Here is a 6,892-nt window from a genome sequence, read left to right on the forward strand (position 1 = left end):
TCTTGAAGTCAAGAAAATCAAAGCGGACATATATATGGCCTAATATAGCTAATTCCATTAGCCACAAAAAAATGGCCTCACTTTAATTTCTGCATACATCTAATAAACCAAAACCTTACAGAACTCGATAGGCCTAACTCACCCCTATCTTTCCACTGATTAAATGTATACTTTAAGATAACTTACCACAGTAGCTGAAAGCAGTGAAAACGTAAGAAACACCTCACTGGGTGCGATGAATGGTTCGCCCAGCCCAGTATTTTTCCTTCGGCAGCTGTAGCAGGAGGTACTATTTATTGGGAGCATGCAGGCTAGGACAAAGCCTCCAGTGCATTCCCCTTGCCCTCAGTCATGCCCCTCTTTGCCTTCTCTCCAGTGTGGACAATCCCAGCCTCTGTCCCTTTTGTTGCTTTTCTTGCCATTTGTTACATCCTCTTTAGTCTCTCACCATCTCTTCTTAACTTCTTATTTTCCAGAAGCAAAAAACGTGATTTAGCACTTTATAGCTGTTTAAACATGAGGTCCCAAAATATGGGACAGTCCTGAGGGTGACAACGGTAATTCAACAGGGCATACGAACCATATCTGGAGGAACAAAATCCATGTTCCTTGCTATTTCTATTCAGTTCTCTCCAGACACAGATCAGGCTAAGGTCATTAATCCCAATTTTAATTGCTTTTCTCTCTCATTAAGTTGTCCATGTAAGAAAGCTAGATCCATCCAGCTGTGGAGAAGGGACAATTAAAATCTTTCTGATGGTTATTGCCTAAGAAGAGTTGCAAGTAAAGAAAATGTTTCTGAGCAGAAGAGAAAGGATTGCTCATATTAGACATAAGTATTAAAGGTATTCCAAAAGGACATCTTTGAGGATTTGATTTTTAGGACACGGTATCTTGTCAATGACAGTTGTATCCCTGCTTCTTATTTTCAACAACAATAGAAGGATACATGCCATCTGTAACATCATGCTTAGTTTTTTGGTGTATATAAATTTCCATGAGTTAGCAATATCTATCTTGTATGACTTGTCCAGCCAGACAAATGAATGCCTCTGTTTGAAAATAACCTGATATACTTCTGGGAACTTCTTCAATCTGTGGCAATAAAGAAGCACTGCTTAATAATACAATTCATGACAGGCTTTTCTTTTTTGTCTTTCAGACAGGATTTCTAAAAGGAATAAACTGATACACAGCAAGCACCGTAGTAAACCTTGCCATAAAGCTTTTACATTTCTTTCTTAGTTATCCTGGCAAAACTGTTTCAAATTTTTCTTTTCTCCTTAGCTTAATGGTAAAATAAAGTTAGTAGTGAACAGCGATCATTTCAGTAAGTTCTTCCAAAAGCAATTCATCCGTTAGAATTTTGGCTTAGAATTTTGTACACCTATAGTCATAGTATTTATTTCTTATTTATTTATTCTGCTGTGGATCTTTTCTGTGTTGATAGGAAAAAAATACCTTGGCCTCCAAAATATAAACAAACAAACAAACAAACAAACAATAAATAACTGTTTGCAGGACTTCTGCTGTTGGCTTTTAGCGAATAGATTTTACCTTTTTTCTGTATCCATCTCTTATAATGGGTACTGTGATACAGAGTAACAACACATAAAACCTGGGCTAAGCAAATGCTAGCTATGAAACCTGAAAAGTTTGAAAGCATTGGGAGTGAGATTCTCTTTACAAATATGATCTGCATTAATTCTGCTCATTCATATTCATACTTGATCGAATACTTTTTCTTTCATACCCATATCTTTTTTTCCTAAAATGATTCTCAGAAAACAGTGAGCATTTTCTTTGCCTTGAAAATAAAGGGCATGGAGAGCCTAAGCCCAAATACTTAAGATTTTACAAATTTATAAGCAACAAGGTCTTTATATAAGGCCTTTAATTACAGCATGGGCTACGGCACTAATCCATTGCTTGGATTACAACTGAGTGTACACTCTGTGTCACGCCAAGCTTGTACCCTGGATGACCTCAGCTGGGATGAATCCAATTCACAGATCCCTGTCGCTCTGTTTTGGCATCCAGCATTGTGTCAGTGTGTGGAATTTGCTTCTGGACAAATGTGGCTCTTGTATCTTTTTGCTATTCAAATTGGGCTGGGCCTAGGAAAGGCTCATTTGCGATGTTGGGCTTTGCTGCCCGAGGGAATAGACCCTGTGCTGCTGTCCCCTCCCTTCTTAGTAGCAACTTGCAGGACCCATGTGGCATCTGTCTGACTTTTGGCAAGGTCAGGATATACTCAGCTAAATAGAAATGCATTAGGAGGCCCAGATTAATTATTAGTAAAGGCTTTCTCTGGTGATTTAGGTTTATTTCCAAGATTTGGATTTATTTCCTCTTCGCTTTCCTCCCCTCCTGTGGGAGCAAAATAACGACAACCAACAAAGGCTTTTACCATATGCTTTTCTCTTAGTTTAACATCCTCTGTCCTATGCAACCCCTATATATGTAAAATAATACGAGCAAAGCAGAGTGTATCTCCAGAGGTCTAATGCATGTTTTACAAATCACCACCACCTTTTTCCTGCTCTTTATCTGGCTCCAGGCCTGGCTACGCTCCTCTGTGCGTAATTACTCTGGGCCCAGAAAGGAAGCTGAAATTTTGCCTGAGAAGCCCATTAAGGATGCCAAATTCATCTCTGTGTTTTTCCAAAAAGTAAAACTCACTTTCTGGAGTTAACATTCCCTTTAGGCAACTTGTGATCCATAGATTATTGACACAAAATGCTGTAGCTGCTCTTTTGAAACCTTTATAGCTTACAGAGCCTGTGTGCGCTTATTCTAAAGAAACTATTAAAGTTTGTCCTTAGGAGCTTTGTGACCTCCACAAAGGAGAAACTTTTTTGCTGAAATGTTACCACCTCTCCTGTTCCCAGTCCAATTTCAGAAGAATCATGATTATGTGGGATGCAGTGTTGCAGTTTTGTTGTTCTGCTAAGAGCCCTGTGAAAAGTAGATATTATGCAACAAACTTCTCAAATGTTGAATATCTTTATTGTGTTTGGTTTTTATAAAATAAATGCTATATTTTGTTTTAAAGCTTGTCCATAAGTCTTGCTACAGTACCAAGAATTCTGTGAAGAGTAGAAAAAATTCTGTCCTAGGTCTCAGAAGAGTAAAATTCCATTCCCAGCTATATTGCTGTCTCGATGAGTTTAAAAAGGTTTCCTAAACTCTCATTTCAATGGTATAACACAACAATACTGACTTCCTGCATAAAACACTTCTATTGAGCAAACACCCTACAAAAGAGTAAAAAATGATTGTATTTTCTAGATGTTAACTATTGTTTCAGTATTCCTGGAAATTATGTTATATTAATTTAATGCAAGTGTAGCCAATATAATTACATACCTACATTTCAAACAAGCATACCCCGAGAAACAAGTTTTCTTTATCGTGATTTATTTTTATTTCAAGTTGAGCTCTCCTGGAGTATAAATACATATTGTACTTTACATGCCTCTGTATTTTGATCTTTCCATAAGAAGATTTGAAAGCAACTGTACTAGCCTGAACCAACAGAAAGGATACAGCAAAAAATAAAAAATTAAATTAAGATGTTACTGTCTTTTCTATTACATAAAAACCTTTATTTCCTCTAGATAAAAGACTGCTGCACTATGCTGCTTATCTACTTGTTTTGGCATTCTCCACAACAACTTTTGAATCTGTTGGCTAATTTTGAATATGTTGAACAGAGAGGCAAAGCTCTTAATAATAATTAAGTTTCTACAAATTTCACGAGAACAGGCAACTGCTAGGAGGTAAGAAATCTTGTTAGTACCCCTACTGAGAAAAGAGTAAAATACATCTCAGGCTTATTAGACACCAATGAATCAACCTGGGAACAAGCTATTATCTGTGATTCAGCCATAATAAAGCTTCAACTGAAGTTTCTGTCTAGGTGGGTATTAGATATTAAAGAAGATATTAATCTATTGTCAGTCAGGCTCTGTGAGCTCTGATACCATAGAACCAAGGTTTCTCTCAAAACTATCTTTCCTCTCATAAGAAACATCAGCAACATAAGCAGACTTGTAATACATTTTTGGCATATCCATATTGAGCCAGTGTCTCCAAGGAACAGAAACTGAACTCTTCAAGATACTTTGTACATAAGGCAAAGAAGCACAGAAGTTTTGGGGATTTTTCCAGCAACCCTAGTACAGAAGTGTTATACAAGAAAGAGATAGTTTAAGTTGAGAAACTCTGGAAAAATCAAGAAAAATTCCTTCCATTTTTTTGGAAGTCATTAATCTGAGCAGGTCAGTTAACCCAATTTCAGATTTTTTTCTGCTGCTGCCGGAAGAACAAAAGCTGTGTGGGGAAGATATATATGTATGATGAGTAAGAAGCTGAAAAGGTTGCTAACTCAGAACAGAGACATGAGAACAAGGACTCCAATCTGAAGTAAAAAGCTGTGTGGAAGGAGAGGTATAGTTGGAGGTATACAAAGCAGTTTTAGTAACTATAATCCATCCCACATAGAATTAAGGATGTTATGGTCTCATGCAGTGGGTTTCTGCCCTTTTCTAGGATTTGAATCTGTGTTCTTTTGGGATGCTTTACTCCTTCACAGATGTAAAGAATATGAACGGCCATATAAGTCAAAAAGTCTTCTCTTCAGCAATGATAGGGATTGAATGCATGGGGAAGAACATGAATGCTTCCCCCGAATATTTTCCTAATTTTCTACCTTTACTAGTTTATGGACTTCTTGAGCTGTATACTGTTCTCATGCATTTAGAAATTCTTAGTGGATTTATCTTTCACAGACTTGTTCCAGATCCATATAAATATCCAACATGCATGACTGCCTTTGGCGAGGAGTTCAACAGGTCTGTCACCCATGAACCTTTTGTTTATTTGCTTTGAACTTAATACCAACACTTTGTGGGTTTTCTTCTCTCAGAAGAAAGAGTCAACAGTTTATCCCTACCCACCAGTCCATGCCACTCATACTTTTCTAAACCACTACCAATCATTGCTCTCCCAGCCCAAGGACTCCTTGTTGACCTGGTTGTTCCTCATGTGGAGCCCACTCCATACACACCTCCCCTGCCCTTCTCTCAGCACATCACCATTCTGCTGACCACCTTCTGAGGTAGGGGACCTAGAACTGCTCACAGCATTCGAGTTGTCAGGGAATCACAGGTTTTTACAGTGGTATAACGATGATCTCTGTTTTATTGACTTTTCCTTTCCTAATAATTTCTGACAGTGTAATCGTGTTTCTGACTGCTAGTAGGTATTGACGAGTAAAACTATTCATGCAGGAGCCTGTAACTTCTCCCCTGTTTGTTCAAGCCTAACAAACTTGTTCGGCATGAAAAAGGAAAACACTAATAGCTTTGGATTTCACTTTTTTTTTGCCTCCTACCCACCCTCTGAAGATCTGCCATAGGAAAGAATTAGGGTGTTACAGGAGATGTGTCTGAGGCTTGTATCCATAAAATTAATTTAGTAGACACTTTAGATAATGTAAATAATTAATCTGTTAACAAATTATTTCATAGAAGTAGTAAATGGTATATTTCTTTGCAATTAAATTTTCTTCTCATCTTTAGTAACTTATTTTAATAATGTCCCACTTATAAAATTATTAATGGGGCCTGTAAATGTGAGTAATTAAGCTTAAGGCTTACTGAAATAATCCTTAATGTGATTAATTTTTACATTTGAAAAAAAACTATAGAACAATTGATGAATTACTATAATGGATTTGTCATACTCATCAGTTAAATTTGAGTAATAAATATAGGGTTACGTAGCTGACTCTATAGCCAGAATTCTGTAGTCTTTTCTATCTTATTCCATTTAATCTGGTGCTATCTATTTTTTTAAAAAGGTTTATTACACTTTTAAAAAATATTTTAATGACCACATTTTGTCAAAAAGGCTGAAAACGAAAATGTAAGCTTATTAAAACTGATGATATTTCATTTTTTCCTGCTTTGTCTATTTTCCTTTTCAGGAAAGATGAAAAAAGTAGGTAAAAGAAACCCTAGCAGTTTAGTTTAGAAAAAAGTTTTTAATTTCTTGTAGAAATTCTCACAATTTTCGTCTGTTCATCTTTTTTATACTCATCAGCTTCAAGCCTCATTTTCATTTTTTCTGATTAGACCTCATTCAAATGATTTTTTCCCTAGATTATTAACGTCCTGTGTACCTATCAGTCAAAGAAAGTGAGGTTACACTCTGTTCTAAAGCCTTGAGATGCAACAGTTTATTCTTTTTTCCTTATGTTAATGCATGCATGACAGCCTGCTCTAATGTGGTGTGTCAGCCATGGGCTGAACATCAGGTACCTGAAGAAATGTTCATTCAGGCATGCCTTTGCTCAGTCTACTGACTTGTATCCGTAAATATCGACTGTGAGCCCCTTCCACACCAAACTTCAACATTTAATATTTGCTATAGCTATTGTGATCATGGACACATGTCTTTTTCCTAGCCCTTCTCTGATCCTTTTCAGCCTTACAATTTTTCCCCCTCAGAATTGTTTGTTTAGTCTTTCAAGCCTGCCCCTGAGTAAATTAATTTCTTATTCATAGGCTTGTAAGACTAGCAAGGACCTGTGCTATCTAGTTTGTAGTCATGGATAAACAAAGGTCATGAAGCATTACTGAATTAATTCCCTACCTGAACTAAAACATAATACCTCATCTGATCATCAGATGTCCTATTACAGGGAACTTGCTAGCAGTGTTGGGAAACTGCTCTTGTGGTCAACTGCTGCAGTTGTCGTGAAAATTTTCAAGCTCTTCTGCTCCGAGTTTTATGTTGGGAAACCTCTCTTGTGGTCAACTGCTGCAGTTGTGAAAATTTTCAAGCTCTTCTGCTCCGAGTTTTATTTTGCTGTTGACTAAGAGTT

Source organism: Egretta garzetta, unplaced genomic scaffold, assembly GCF_000687185.1.
Source record: "Egretta garzetta isolate BGI_Z169 unplaced genomic scaffold, ASM68718v1 scaffold256, whole genome shotgun sequence".
NCBI lineage: Eukaryota > Metazoa > Chordata > Aves > Pelecaniformes > Ardeidae > Egretta > Egretta garzetta.